This window comes from Mus musculus, chromosome 1 (genome assembly GCF_000001635.26).
Source record: "Mus musculus strain C57BL/6J chromosome 1, GRCm38.p6 C57BL/6J".
NCBI classification, from domain to species: domain Eukaryota; kingdom Metazoa; phylum Chordata; class Mammalia; order Rodentia; family Muridae; genus Mus; species Mus musculus.
This window is the reverse complement of record NC_000067.6, coordinates 47,090,337-47,106,623: the sequence shown is the minus strand read 5'-3', so window position 1 is coordinate 47,106,623 and position 16,287 is coordinate 47,090,337.

The following is a 16,287-nucleotide window of genomic DNA, read 5'->3' as shown; positions in this document are numbered from 1 at the left end:
TGTTAGTAAGATTCCTCCGTTTACCTTTCGCCATCTGGTAATCTCTGGAGTTAGTAGTTATAGTTGACTCTGTTTAGAGATTGTTCTTCTGGTGATTCTGTTACCGTCTATCAGCAGACCTGGGAGACAGATTCTCTCCTCTGAGTTTCAGTGCTCAGAGCACTCTCTGCTGGCAAGCTCTCTTACAGGGAAGGTGCGCAGATATCTTGTATTTGGACCTCCTCCTGGCCGAAGAAGAAGGCCCAAAACAGGACCTTTCTCAGACAGTGTGTTGCTTTGGCAGTTCCCAGGTGGTACAGACTCTCACCTAAGCAGACTAAATTCCTAAGTTCCTTGGAGTCCCGGGACCAAGATGGCGACCGCTGCTGCTGTGGCTTAGGCCGCCTCCCCAGCCGGGTGGGCACCTGTCCTCCGGTCCGGAAGGTGGCCGGCTGTCCCCGGCCCACACAGGGTGCTGCCTCAGCGCCTCTGTGCTTCTGCCTGTTCCAGAAGCTGTCAGGTTCTCTGGCGCACCCTCTCACCTGTTCAGACTAATTTCCTAAGTTCGGCGGGTCTCGGACCAAGATGGCGACCGCTGCTGCTGTGGCTTAGGCCGCCTCCCCAGCCGGGCGGGCACCTGTCCTCCGGTCCGGACGGTGGCTGGCTGTCCCCGGCCCACAAAGGGTGCTGCCTCAGCGCCTCTGTGCTTCCGCCTGTTCCAGAAGCTGTCAGGTTCTCTGGCGCACCCTCTCACCTGTTCAGACTAATTTCCTAAGTTCGGCGGGTCCCGGACCAAGATGGCGACCGCTGCTGCTGTCGACAAAATGTTTTAAAACAATAATAAATCAAGTATGTTATCCTTATAAAGATACTGGAAATTTTTGGTGTCAAGACTATGTGTTATTCTTGGTGGAATAAAGTGCACATTTTCTTAACTTGATGCCACATTTGGGAAGACCCATGGAAACTGTATTATAAAGAAAGATTTGGTAGTTCTTATAGCATTTAGACAAGGAGAGATAAATCCTGGAAAATTTTCAGGTATGTTTGAGAACATTCAGGATGAGCTAATACGACATTGGTACAGGGGAGAAAAGAAATAGCAAAACCAGCAACCAGAATATCTTCTAGTTATAAACACAGACAAGGAGTTAGGCAGCTAAGAGGAGGAATAACAAGAGAAAACATTTTAATGAAAATTATTATGATTATTTGCTTAAGTTATTGGGCACAAGCTCATTCTTTATAAAACATATAAATACTCACAGCCTTCATTTTTTGGTATGTAGCAAGTTGTGCTTTCCAAAGGGAATTTAAAACTAATAGTTGAAGGTGCTGATGAGGTTGTTCCACAAGTAATGTAGTGGTCATGCAGACATAAGGACTTAAGTTCAAACCCCAGAAGCCATGTAAAAATAGCTGAATATGGTGGTGCCTATCTATAATCCCAGTACAGAGACAGAGGATCCCTGGGGCTTGCTGGCCAGCCAGTCTAAGCAAACCAGTGAGCTCCAAGTTCAGTGAGAGAGCCTACCTCAAAAAATTAGGTAGGAAAACAACAAAGGATAACAGCTGACCTCTATCCACACAGGCATGTACAAATTGGAAGTCACTCAGGTAAAGGGAGAGTCCTTTTCTTTAGTTGTATTGCCTCTGGTAGCCCTTGTTTCAGTAGAGAACTGAGTAGTGCCCGTGTAAGAAATCCTAATTAAATTCTGTAGGTAACCAATAGAAAGTAATTTATTTCTTTTAAATAAAAGCTCTCAGGGATCTATCAAATGTTATCTATCAAGTGAGGAAAAAAACAATCATTGAAAAGCTACAAATAAAGAGATCTTAAGGAGCTAGAAAAAAGTACCCAAGGAGCTGAAAGGGTCTGCAACCCTATAGGTGGAACAACAATATGAACTAACCAGTACCCTCAGAGCTCATGTCTCTAGCTGCATATGTAGCAGAAGATGGCCTAGTCGGCCATCATTGGGAAGATAGGCCCCTTGGTTTTGCAAACTTTATATGCCCCAGTACAGGGAAACACTAGGGCCAAGAAGTGGGAGTGAGTGAGTAGGGGAGCAGGGCGGGGGGAGGGCATAGGGGGCTTTTGGGATAGCATTTGAGATGTAAATGAAGACAATATCTAAGAAAAAAAATTCTAAAAAAAGAGAGAGATCCTTAGATTTTCCTCAATAGCTTTCTCTCTATTTTTCAAAATTTCTACAATTTTTCTTTACTGAAAAATAATTGTAGTAAAACTTAATTATCCTGGCCAGGATACCTACAGAATTCTTTAGTGTTCTTCTGTCGTGCTGTTATAAAGTATGGTTTCAATTCATTGCTCACTTAATTCCAACTCAGTTGGTATGCACGTTAATTAACTTGGTAACATTTAAACCACCACAGCAAGGCATGCATACACTCCCATGCAAGCATGCAGGCTTTCCCCGTACCAGGTCACATATGTAGAAAAACACTGATTTAAACAACAATATTACAGTGAATAAATGTTGAAAGTTAACCGCTTGAGGGAAATTATGCATTCAGTAGAAATAAAATTCAGTGAGGTTTCATTCATTAAAGGAGTTGGGTTTCAATTTTTGCTTGGTAGTGTTTAAATGCTTCCAGGAGAGGGAATGTTTAATTGATTACCACCCCCAACAAGTATTTGCAATGTATAAATAATTGCAAGCTGTTTCGGCAAATTCTAGTTATAAAACTGACTGAAGTCAACACTACTTGGTAAATTACTGTAATTCTTTTCTCCACATTTTTCATATTCCCATTAACATTTATCCTCCGGTAAGTACTAAACGATAAAATGAATGTGCAGTTTGAAATGATTTATTCATGTCCAAACATTACAGCTTCACAAAGGGCGTCATTTTTGGCTCCCTAAGTTGTCAGTAAAATAATTGCATTTGCCTTTTAATTGATGCTTATACTTCTTTGAGGCCATCATTAACGAGACTCCTTTAATGGTTAGCCAGAAAATATCTTTATATAATTAGCATTTTCCTGACACCCACCCTCTTTGTCCTGGAGGATTAGAGAGTGAAGCAACTTTTGAGAAAGCTCATTAAAAGACAGTGTCCAGCCACATGTTCCCAGTGGTCATGGGATGGTTATCTGGACCCATCTGATAAAAGTGTTACAGGGAGTGAAGACAGTTTTATACATTGTCATCAAAAGTGGTGGGAGTGGGTTTCAGCCATCTTCCCTCCCTGTGTGTGAGTATAGAACAGCTGTGGGAACAAATGTTAGCGTGGGCTATGCAAGCAAGCAAAAATAGCATTTCCACTTTGAAATTTCCTTCCCAGATATGTTTGGGGATGACCAAAGCAAAGGAAGGGGGTGGGGGGAATGGGTCAGAGCCATATGGCTTCTTAACTTGGTATTTACAGTTGCTTCTGAGAATAACTGTCTCCCATCATTATAAGGTGTAAAGGGTAGCATTCGTGCATAACAATAGACAGGTTGAAGTCGCATTCTCACCAAGGCAAAGATCTCATTACTCTCTGCTTGGTTCAAAATATCCATGCTCATAGATCAGAAAGTAATTCGAAAGAACAAATTCAGTCCCTGTATGTTCAATGCTAAAATAGTTAAGATTACAGAAAACAAACAAGCAAACAAACAAACAAAAAAACTTACATGTTGATTCTATTCAAATAATTAGAGTCTTTCTGTTATATTTGGGTCATAGCTATTTTTTTTCTTAATACAATCTTTAACTGCCCTTGTCATGCTAATTTAATTTAAGCTAAATGTCTGAAAACAACAGAGAAAAAGTAGCAGTGAGAATACTTTGGCCTTTTTACTGCATCTTGTTTTTCAGTTAACCAAAGGTCACATCACAGTATGAGTGAGATGAGGAAATATGTCCATAGGAACCCCTTTGCTCGGGACAGAGGCAGGCACCTCCTTAGCACAGAAAATACATACGGTTCACAGAAGAAGCAGAATCCTACTGTTTTCTGCTTGAAAAAAAGACTGCTTTTCAAATTCTCTGATTATGGCTTTGGTTTTGACATCAGTAAACCCAGATGGAGCCTCTTCACCACAGCATATAAGATAAATATTGTAAATTTTTGGCATTTAGCAGATAATTGCTAGATTTTTCTATTCATGTCAAATACATTATTTTCACAATAGGGGGAAAACACGTGCCATGTGCTTAAAAGTGCATGCTGTGAACCTTAATTACTAAGTTATATTTGGAGCATATCTTGCCAATTATATCTTGGCATTTTGGTTTAATTTAAATGTTCTCTATTATATATCTTTTTTAATTTGCCTTTTAATACCATGAGAAAAACACTGATTGCTATGTACAAGAAAGCAGAGCTGGCTGAAAAAGAGGAAGGCCGAGAGTCAGACATGGTTTCTCAAGCCTGTAACCTGAGCATGCAGGTGGCTAATTTAAGAAGACTGTATATTCAAGGCCAGTGTGATCTACATAGTGAATTCAAGTCCAGCCTGGAATACATAAAGAACCCTTGTCCTTAAAGTAAGGCAGACCAAGATTTTTATTTTTGGTCTTTGATTTTTTTGTTTTTTGTTTTCTGTGTTTTTTGTTTTTTGTTTTATTAGACATCAATATTTTACGCACTGTGCTGAAGACTGACACAGCCCCATGGTAGGTCATAGAGATGTAGCAGCATGGTAGGTCACAAAGATGCAGCAGTGTGGTACATTAAAGCCTGAAGTCAGCTGGAATTTTTTTTATTGAATCTGTTAGACAAGAAAACTTCTGGAAATAAGTTCTGAGAATTATTCTAAAACTTCCCACCACATGACTCTGTTATCATCTAGCAACCCAAGCTTGGCTGTCAATTCCACATTTAAAAAAGCTCTTTCGGCTGGGCAGTGGTGGCACGTGCCTTTAATCTCAGCACTTGGGAGGTAGAGGCAGGTGGATTTCTGAGTTTGAGGCCAGCCTGATCTACAGAGTAAGTTCCAAAACAGGCAGGGCTACACAGAGAAACCCTGTCTCAAAAAAAAAAAAAAAACAAAAAAAAAAAAACAAAAAAACAAAAAAACAAAAAAAAAAAAACAAAAACAAAAACAAAAGTCTCTTTCGGTAGACCTTGGGTACAAACTTCACAGCCAGTCCCACAACACCCAAAGGAAGCTCCACTCCCAGGCACTCTAACATGCCCAGGATCACAGGATCACAAGATCCTAGGAGCTTGGTCACACCAGGATCTCAGGGTCCCAGTGGCAGCTTGACTCCCAGGATCTCTGACACATCCAGGATCTCAGGATTACAGGATCACAGAGATAGCTGAACTCTGAGGAGTTCTGACACAACCAGGATCGCAGGAAGGACAGGCCTCAGTCAGATATAGCAAGAAAAGGTAGCACTAGATAAAATCAGATGGCGGGAGGAACGTGTAAAATCATAAGCAACAAAAACCAAGGTTACATGGCATCATCAGAACCCAATACTTCTACCATACCAAGTCCAGGATATACCATCACACCGGAAAAGCAAGGTTCGCATCTAAAATCCCTTCTCATGATGGGGATAGAAAACTTTAAGAAGGACATAAATAACTCCCTTAAAGAAATATAGGAGAACACTGGTAAACAGCTAGAAGCTCTTAAAAAGGAAAGAAAAAAAAAATCCCTTAAAGAAGTACAGTAAGAAAAAAAACAAACAAGTGAAGGAATTGAACAAAACCATCCAGAATCTAAAAATGGAAAGAGAAACAATAGAGAAATCACAAAGGGAGGCAACCCTGGAGATAGAAAACCTAGGAAAGAGATCAGGAGTCACAAATACAAGCATCATCAACAGAATACAAGAGATAGAAGAGAGAAGAGAGAGAGAGTGCAGAAGTTACCATAGAAAACATTGACACAACAGTTAAAGAAAATGCAAAATGCAAAAAGCCCCTAACCCAAAACATCCAGAAAATGCAGGACACAATGAAAAGACCAAACCTATGAATAATAGCTATAGAAGAGAGTGAAGATTCCCAACTTAAAGGGTTAGTAAGTTATCTTCAACAAATTATAGAGGAAAACTTCCCTAACCTAAAGAAAGAGATGCCAATGAACATACAAGAAGCTTACAGAACTTCAAATAAACTGGACCAGAAAAGAAAGTCCTCCCATCACATAATAATCAAGACACCAAATGCACTAAACAAAGAAAGAATATTTAAAGCAGCAAGGGGAAAAGGTCAAGTAATATATAAAGGCAGACTTATCAGAATTACACCAGACTTCTCACCAGAGACTATGAAAGCTATAGGGGCTGGTGAGATGGCTCAGTGGGTAAGAGCACCCGATTGCTCTTCCGAAGGTTCAGAGTTCAAATCCCAGCAACCACATGGTGGCTCACAACCATCCGTAACAAGATCTGACTCCCTCTTCTGGTGTGTCTGAAGACAGCTATAATAATAAATAAATCTTTAAAAAAAAAAAAAAGAAAGCTAAAAGATCCTGGGCAGATATCATACAGACCCTAAGAGAACACAAATGCCAACTCCAACTACTACACCCAGCAAAACTCTCAATTACCATAGGCGGAGAAACTAAGATATTCCATGACAAAACCAAATCTATACAATATCTTTCCACAAATCCAGCCCTACAAAGGATAATAGATGGAAAACACCAATACAAGGAGGGAAACTATACCCTAGAAAAAGCAAGAAAGTAATCTTCTTTCAACAAACACAAAAGAAGATAGCTACACAAACATAATTCCACCTCCAAGAACAAAAATAGCAAGAAATAACAATAACTTTTCCTTAATATCTCTTAACATCAATGTACTCAATTCCCCCCAAAAAAGACATAGACTAACAGACTGGATACATAAAAACACAATAATAGTGGAAAACTTCAACACCCCACTCTCATCAATGGACAGACCATGAAAACATAAATTAAACAGAGACATAGTGAAACTAACAGAAGTTATGAACCAAATGGATCTAACAGATATTTCTAGAACATTTTATTCTAAAGCAAAAGAATATACCTTCTTCTCAGCACCTTCTCCAAAACTGACTATATACATGGCTACAAAACAGGCCTCAACAGATATAAGAAGATTGAAATAATCCCATGCATCCTATCAGGTCACCACAGACTAAGACTGGTCTTAAAAACCAAAAAAAAAAAAAAAAAAAAAAAAAAAATACAGTGGAAAGCACAACATACACATGGGAGCTAAACAATGCTCTACTCAATGATAACTTGGTCAAGAAAGAAAATAAAGTCAGAAATTAAAAGCATTTTAGAATTTAATAAAAATGAAGACACATGATACCAAAAATTATGAAAGTAGCAGTAAGAAGAAAACACATAGCTCTAAGTGCCTCCAAAAAGAAACTGAAGAGAGCTCACACTAGCAGCTTGAGAGCTCACCTGAAAGGTCTAGAACAGAAAGAAGAAAATACACCCAAGAGGAGTAGACAGCAGAAAATAATCAAACTCAGGGCTGAAATCAACCAAATGGAAACCAAAAAGAACTATACAAAGAATCAACCAAACCAGGAGCTGGTTCTTTGAGAAAATCAACAAGATAGATAAACCCTTAGCCAGACTAAGCAGAGGGCACCTAGACAGTATCCAAATTAATAAAATCAGATATCAAAGGGGAGACATAACAATGAAATATATCTTAAAATAATTATTTTTGTTGATATTAACAGGTGAAAATATTAAAATCATGTTCTACCAAAAAAAAAAGTCTCTTTCCCATAGGTTATATGTATGTAAAATTCATCTCATCTGTTAAAATGCATTGACTGATTTAGGTGCATAGAGATAGGACATTAAAGGCCTGAATTATTTTTTTCTGTATGCTATTAACCTTAAATTTATAACTCTCGCCTTTTTCTCTAGCCTCTGTGATTCAATAATATGGGAACTATCTCTATAAAGTTTAATGCATTTCATTCCTGCTTGTGAGCACAAGGTCTAACTCATCAAGACTGCCCTGATTGGCCATCCTGCAAAGATCCTTTTCAATCCTTTATCTCATACCCACATACAGTTAGAAGCTACGGTGTGATGAATGTGGAGAAACCTGAGCTGGCACAGTGCTTGCTGGGCTCCAGAACTGGAAAGGAGACATCAGGAACACCATTGCTTTGAGCTCCATCTAAGTATCTCATTGCAATTGTGTTTTGTTTTTAAAACAACAGTCATGCAAATAACTCCTTAAAGACAAAATTAGATGCTGTGAAGGGTATTGATGAAGTTAGCTGAGTTTCATCTTTAAGAAACTAATGGTTTAATACAGGAGATTTGATATGTAAATAGGCATAAAGGAAAGAGATGAAGGACTGGGTCATTTAGTGAAGAGGGAAGCAACTTCAGAGAAGACTGCAGTTTTAGGAATTAACCTAGGAAAAATAAGAAGTCAAGGGTATTCAAAGTCTTTAACACCGCTACTAGTAGGAGGGATGGGAAGACCAAAATCTGTATCAGGCTTGGGAAGCTACAGTTACAGCTGGAACAGATCTGGGCAGGCAAGAGACATGTCTCAGGCCTGCCAGTTATCAGGCAGTCCATCGGCCCGCTCTATTATTGCAGTACTCTATGAATACTACAAGCTACTACTGAAGGACTCCTCATTGAACAAATCTCTGAGATTTCTTTTCTCCTTTTTGTATTCTACTTATACACACTAACACATACAAGAGCTTTGCTTTTAAAATATATTTTTATTTCACACTTAAAATAAAAATCCAATGTACCAGCCACCAATAAGTCACATGACACATGACAAAGGATCAGAGGGGAAGCAGTTTTCAGAGGGGACAAACCCACACCACCTTCAGGAGGTCTTCAGGTCTTTAGGAGTTCCCACGACATTTGCTGTGAAAGGATTAATGGCTGCCCCCAATCCTGGGTGGATGCCAACTAGAATAATTACTTGTGAAAATATTAACTTAGGTAAATTGGAAACCGCCCATATATTAGACAATCCAAGAGCTTTCACTTTTTCTGTATTTTTTGTTTGTTTTTTGTTTTTCTGTTTCTGGGCAGCCTCATTACAGCTAGCAGTTGTATTTTTTTAATTCACTTTCATTACACTGGGCAAATAGAAAAGGTTTAGAAAACTGAATTAAATCCAAGATGTGGCTGCTGGAAATATGTAGGTGATGGGGGTGAGCTGCATTCCTGGGCCTTCTGAAGCAGTCATTAGCAAGCACATTGTGGCTACTGCAGGTAAAAGTTATCTCATTAATTTTAATTGGGGAAAATCATCTTTACTTCCTTTTCCTAAAAGCCCACACTTCGTCCCATGGCTTAATTAATGCACCTCACCAAAAAAGCAGCTCATCTCTTCTTGATCTCCTAATAAGCGTCTCATGACAGTTATCCAAGACTTCCCTACTTCTTTCATGCCTGGAGTCCTTCAGGATCTCGTTCTCAAAAGATGAGCTCACTCCTACTTAGGGCAGCTGAAAGCCAGTTAGCACAAACTCTCTCAGCCTGTTTTGGCTTCCATGCCGGCACATACCGAAACTGAAATATTCTCTCAAGTTCTTTGCTTCCAAAGCTCACTTGTCTCCTTGACCCTTGCTTCTCCAAGCCCACAGAGAAGAGCTGAAACCTCAGCATCCCTTAACTAGAGCTTGCTCCGGATGTAGAAGCTTAGGACCCATGCTCCCCTGCCTATTAAAAACTGTGTGAAAGATCCCAAGGTGAGCAAGACAAGATGGCTGAGCGGTCTAAGGCTCTGCATTCAGAAAGTTAGAAAGTTCCCACAGTGAGTTACACACACACACACACACACACACACACACACACACACACACACACACAAAGTTTGTTTAAGTCCTAGTCAATTCTTCACAGCTCACGATTATTTTGTCTTCGCTATTTATTTTTATTGTAACATATAAATCTCTTTCTCCAAGCTTGCTTCATAGAAGCTCCTCATTTTTTTTTTCTTTCCTTGTCTCCTCAACTCTTCCCATTTAAGTTACATTTTGCAACATCCTTTGTGTGTTTTTCGATCCTCTTGCTTTTCAGTTTTGGTTTTTGGTTTGTTTTTTTGTTTTTGTTTTTGTTTTGTGGCGGGAGTGGGGGGTGAGGGGCGGCTTTCAACATTCTTACTTCCACTTGTGCCCTTGAACGTGGCCACTGATCTCCATCTCCCACCTCAGTCACATACACCTTAATTATCCTGTCAGTACACAATCTGGCAGAGGTCTGTGTTCTCCTGTCAGCCTTCCAAGACTTGAAACTTTGCTCAAGGACCCAGTACATGCTTTTGACTTATTTTCTTTCCTGTTCTCAATTATGGTTCGAAGATTCAGAGTTGTCAGAGACCTAATTATAAATATATAATCTTTTCATCACAAGAGATTCCCTTTAGGTTAGAATTGAGATCCCATAACTGCAGCATTCAGGGGTAAATGAAAGTGAAAAGCAGAGATTATCTACCTATGAGGAAAGGAACTTAAGGAATGCCCTGGGAACTGAACTTTTCACAGGTCCCTATTAGAGTTCCTTATATGTCATCTTCTACTTATGAAGAGGAAGTAGAATTGGGTGTCTTATTGTGGCTGAGGATTTTGCTGTTCTGGGTATTGTTTTGCTGGCATGTCTCTTTCCTGAGTTTTCCATTTCATGCCAACTTGGAAATGACCTTCAGAATACATATACATATATTTAAAGCCACCAGTTACAAAATGGAAAAAAAATGACCCAGAGTTCTCTCTATCTTCCCAGGAACAGCAATAGTGAACACATTGGAGTTCCCTTTCTATATCTTCATTTGGAAAGATGTATATTGAAGATAAACACAAAGTCTTTGTTACTACCTTCTTTTGTTACATACCTACATATGTGCTAGTATGTGTACACATGCATGAGAAGACTTTCAGTGTACGTGTTGAGAATCTTCCTCATCACTCTCCATCTTACATCTTATGGCAGGAAAGAGTAGAGGACAGGAGAGAGAAGAAAAGACAATGGGGAAAGTGTCAGAAATGCGAGTTGTCCCTTCCACTGTGGGCAGGGCTTTTCAGTGGAGGCAAGTTCAGAGCTGTCTAGGGCAGCAATCTGGCAAAGAGAAGGGCAGCATCCCAAAGGAGACAGATTACACTGTACACCCAGGTAATGAAGCCTGGTTCCCTAAATCTGCATGACACTCACTCATAGAGATACCTCTAAGAGCTACTTCACTGCAAAGACCATCCGTGGCTTTAGACCTTAGGAGTGGCCATGTGAGAAAGTTCCAGGAAATTAAAGACAGGACGTTTGCATCCCTTCATCTCTCATACTCCACCCCAGCCTGTCTCATTGTCTAACTGTCATTATCCATTCTAGTTCCAATGAAGGGAAGAGACAAGTATTTATAAGCCTGGAATTTGGGTAATTTCACAGAAATAAAGTCTTATCTTCCTTGAGTTTGGAAAGAGACTCTCATATTTTTAAATGATTACATTTAACAATTTTTAACACACACACAAAAATAGACTTGGCCTCCCTAAGAATGAAAACGTACATTTGTATATTACTTGGTATATACATATCTGTGCTACATACTATGCTGTATTATCCATATATATATATATATATATATATATATATATATATATATATAATTTATTTATGTGTATCCTATAAGTCTTCTAGTACTTTAATAGTCTTCTTCTTAAACATTTTATTCACCTCCAGCCAATTTGGGTAGTATGTGTAGTAGGAATACAATTTAGAAATTATTTCTCAAATGGTTGACCAGCTTAATTATCATCTTTGCCACATACACAACTCTCAAAGGGAATAAATTTGTCACCTGAGAAAGGGAAAGCAGAAGCAGTTGCTTGTTTTCTTTCTTTCCTGTCAGATTCCCTTCCCAATTTCCTCATCTCTGCCCTCTTTCAGCTACAACTGAAGCCAGTGATCTCTCTGAGAGCAGACACTTCTTATGCTGTAGCACTGATACGTTTGAAGGGCTGCATCAGAGAAGAAGAGCTTGCCCGGTCAGGCAGAGCCAGGACTCCTGGTGAGAAAACCCAGTGCAAATTAAACTTGTCAAACAGTGACATGTCTCGTCCTGTGAGGAATTAATTCCTTCTTTTGCTTCTCTGTCTATGAAAATAATCTCAGCTGGAAGACTACTTGTCAAGAAGGCTATGTGAGAGATCCTTTCACAGAAAGAAAGATGGAAAAAGGAATCTCTTGCTGCCAGTATGGGACTGCCCAGAACAGAACCAGGGTACTCAAGATGCAACCAATAAAGAAAAGAGAGTTTGTGATGACTGTTAAGCCAGCCCTTGTTTAAGCACACCACCTTTCTTCTTAAAAAGTATGTAAGACAATAGATAGTGATTTGGGGTGGTGTAGAGTTTTTATCAGCAGGAAACTATAAGGTTTTAATAAAATTGCCAACAACTATGTTTATTTAAAGGGCTTATAATAGGACTGAATTTTCTGGATATCTAACATACTCATTTTAGAATTATAATCATTCACTATTGGCATTGCCCACTTTTGCAAAACAATAGTGTAGCAAATGTTATTACATATTTTCTGTTTTGGTTCAAATGTCTAAATAATTATAGTAAGTCAATAAAAGTATATCAGCCAGAATTTGACATTAACATAGCCCATTAAAATATTTTCTTTCTGCTGTTTATTTGAGATATCATTTGTTTATTTTACTTTTTCCATACAAAGACTCATTATAGGCCAAGCTGGCTTTGAAATTTCAATTTTCCTACGACAGCCTCCCATGTGCTGAAATTACAGGCATGTGCCACCATGCTTGACACTAAAGTGATTTCTTTCTTTTATTATAGAGGGCTTGGTTAGACTAAGTGTCCGTTGTACATTTCTGAAACAAAAGGAGTTTAGCAGTGTCCATCAGCTCAACCCTGACTACCATGAAATGATAGCCTGGGAACTACGGTCTCCAGTAATCTGAGCTCTGAACTAAGCTCTGGCTAGGAGTGGGGAAGCAGGGTTATTAACATATTGCAGCTAAGGTCACAGAAGGGAATCAAGATCCTTGCGCTTTGACTTGATTATTACTAAATGTTTCCCTTCAGGAACATTACATTCCTTTTCAATTTCAGAAAGAAAATTACTTTTTCAATGCTTATAACAAGATGCTACCTAGGTTCATCCCAAACTGGACCTTTGCCAAATGCCTTGAGATATTCTTGACAGATAATTTCCTCTCCCTCTCCTCCCTGCATGCACCACGCTCTAATTATCTAGTGGGTGGAAAATATAATTTTATGCTAAATGACTTTCTGCTGATGCTATTTGGATTCCCTATAAAAATCTAGTCACTAATTCACAATGGACCTGTATAAAGGTTTTAAATGTACGGTGACTACAGAGTTCACAGTATTTGTTTTTAAAATATCATTAATGACATCTATGTTTAATGTACAGAATGAAATATGTCGGAGAGCTTAGCAAGTGAAAGAAGGCAAAAGAGTCAAGTTTATTCAATTAACAAGTATTTATGGATCAACTCTGAGAGAGGTTTGCAACCTCCCCAAAAGAAACAGTATGCTCATTTCTATAATGTAAAATACATGCAATAAATTCTCTATACTACACAATGGGCTTTAGAACATCCAGTATTTTAATATTTACATAAATGAAATTATTTGGGGAGGTAAAATTTAGGACTTTTTAAAATATGTTCTTTGTACTGTTGTTTATTTGGTACAATCTAAGTCTTTCAGTCTTTTCACAGCATGTCACAGATCCATTTTCTCCTGTGGTTAGAACAAGATCCTGAGAACTGTCCCTGGATTGTTTAAAGTAACAAATCTTGCAACTTTTCCTGTTCAGGTGTATTTCATGCTATATATAACCCATGTTAGTCACAAAACACTACATTTGAAAGGTTCCCTTAGGTAGTCAGGGAATGGAGAAAGCTACTACCACTAAAGGGACAGACAAGGGCAAATACAACAGGCTGTATGTTTAGGAAATCTCTTGGACAACCCTGACAAACAACTCCAAAAGGTTTTCTTATGCCTAATGTTGGAGTTCTGTATTTCGTTTATTTATTTGTTTTAAACTTTCTCTTTACCCTTTCTTGCTCTTTCAAATTTCTCTTTTTTTCAGTACTTATTTTTGTATGTATGTGTGTACACATATATATAAGTAAATGTAACATCCTATGCCTATATAATGTTACTGGTATGTATATTTTCAGGGTTGACCATTTATTTGTATTGGATAGCCAGTTGGTACGCTCTTCCTTGGGAAAGGCTATTTCTCCCACTTGCAGCATTCCTTTATTACCTCTAGTTCTTTGGGTAGGCTTATGGCTTTGTAGGCTTTTCCTCCTGCACTTTGGCATGTCTATTATTTGTCTTGATCAGCTCATGTTTAAAACATCATGCTGGTGAGTCTTCATGAGTGTAGTTCATTATATTACTAGGAGACAGTCTCACAACTAACTTCGTGATCCTCTGCATCTTACTGTATTCCACACACAGTTCTGTACGGTTCCCTGAGCCATAGATGCTGAAGTTGTTTTATAGTTGTATCCATTGGAACTAGGCATGAAAACTCTGCATTTTGATTGGGTTTTCTGTAGCAGCCTCTGTCTAATACCAAGATGAGAGTCCTTGACAAGGAGTAAAGACCACACTTATCTGTGGGTATAAGAACAAATGTTTAGAGAGTAATTAGAGATTACACTGGTTTAATAAAGTGGAAGTTGTAGGCTATCCTTCAAAATCTGTAAATTTATTATCCCTGTGCAGCTGGCAAGGTTTCCAGTACTAGACATAATTTCCCTCTTGGAGTGGTCTTAAGTCCAATTGGAGAGCATTGGTTACCACCAAGGCATGTGTACCAATACTGCACCCTTAGGGTTGTCGTGCCATACTAGTCATTTGTCAGACTCTTGATCACTTCTGTCTCTTGGAAGCCTGCCTGGTGCTTTGTGGTACCATGAAAGCTAGTCCTCAGGTCAGTATCATTCATGTTGTTACCAGCTTACAGGCCTCAGCCCCTATGTCAAAAGTTCATGGTGTCTTTAGCAATGGAAATTTACCTTCAATGTCCAGAAGACAATCAAAGGCAATAGGTTGTATGTTCTGGAAGTCTCTTTAACAACTCAAAGGAGGGTTTCTCATACCTACAGATGGATTATTAGGTAGTGTCTAAGTCTTGGAGGGAACATTGTCAGCAAAGATGATAAAAGTTCATTAAAATTATATATGTATATTTATATACAGAACTATGTGTATTATAGTTTTTAAAGATAAATAGTTAATAATATAATTCCTTGTAACTTTTTTAGACATATTATTTTACCCACAGTCTTAGTTATGGGTTCTATTGCTGTGAAGAGATACAATTACTACGGCAACTCTTATAAAGGAAAACATTTAAATGAGGCTGGCTTATAGTTTCAGAGGTTTAGTTCATTATCATCACAGCAGAAAGCACAGCAGCGTTCAGACAGATATGCTGCTGGAAATGAACCTGAGAGTTCTACATCTGGATCCACAGGCGGCAGGAAGTGAACTGGCTTCAGCTTCTGTAGACCTCAAAGCCCACCCCCCATGTGGGTTGTCCAGCCCAAGGCTCAGGCCACTGGGCAAGGTGGGATGCATGGTTTTGACTGCACACACTCCACACCACCACTGCCAGGGTGTCAGCCTGTAAGAAACAGCAGGACTGCACTCCAGGAGTGGGGAGGTGCAGTCTGAGGTCCCTGGGGACCTGCTGGAGTACAGCTTGTGGGTCCCCAGGCTGCACATGGGGCCTGGAATAGCAGGTTCTCACTCTTGGGCACCGCAGACACTGCTGGATGCCATGGATGAGCTGAGATCAGAGTGTGGGGTTCCCGTGGGAAGGAGAGTGTCTCTGGCTTGCTCAGGCAGGTGGCTGGGTGGTAACTGTGGCTGAGAATGCTGAGAGGTCTCCTGTGTGAGATAAGGCACAGCTCTTTAGAGAAAGACCTGCTGAATTGTTCCCCACAGTGGGTCCTGATGAGAAGAGATAGTCCATGGTTTTAAGGTGTTTATTTTCATGGCAGAGAGTTGTGATGAGTGAAACCATGCCTCACTTTCTCAGGGCAGGCCTGAGATTAAATACCTTTTGCAGGGAGGAGTGTCTGGGAAGAAGGGCTAAGAGGGAAGTAGAGGCAGAGAAAGGCAGAGACGGGGGAGAATAGAGAAGTAGAGAAGGTTGGCCATGACCACATGGAGAGAGGGGATAAGGGAATATGAGAGAGAGAAGGAGCAAGAGGACAAGAGAGAGAGGCAAGAAAAAGTAAAAAGAGGGAGGAGGGGGCAAGCAGCCCCTTTTATACTGGGCCAGGACTACCTGGATGTTGTCAGGTAACTGTGG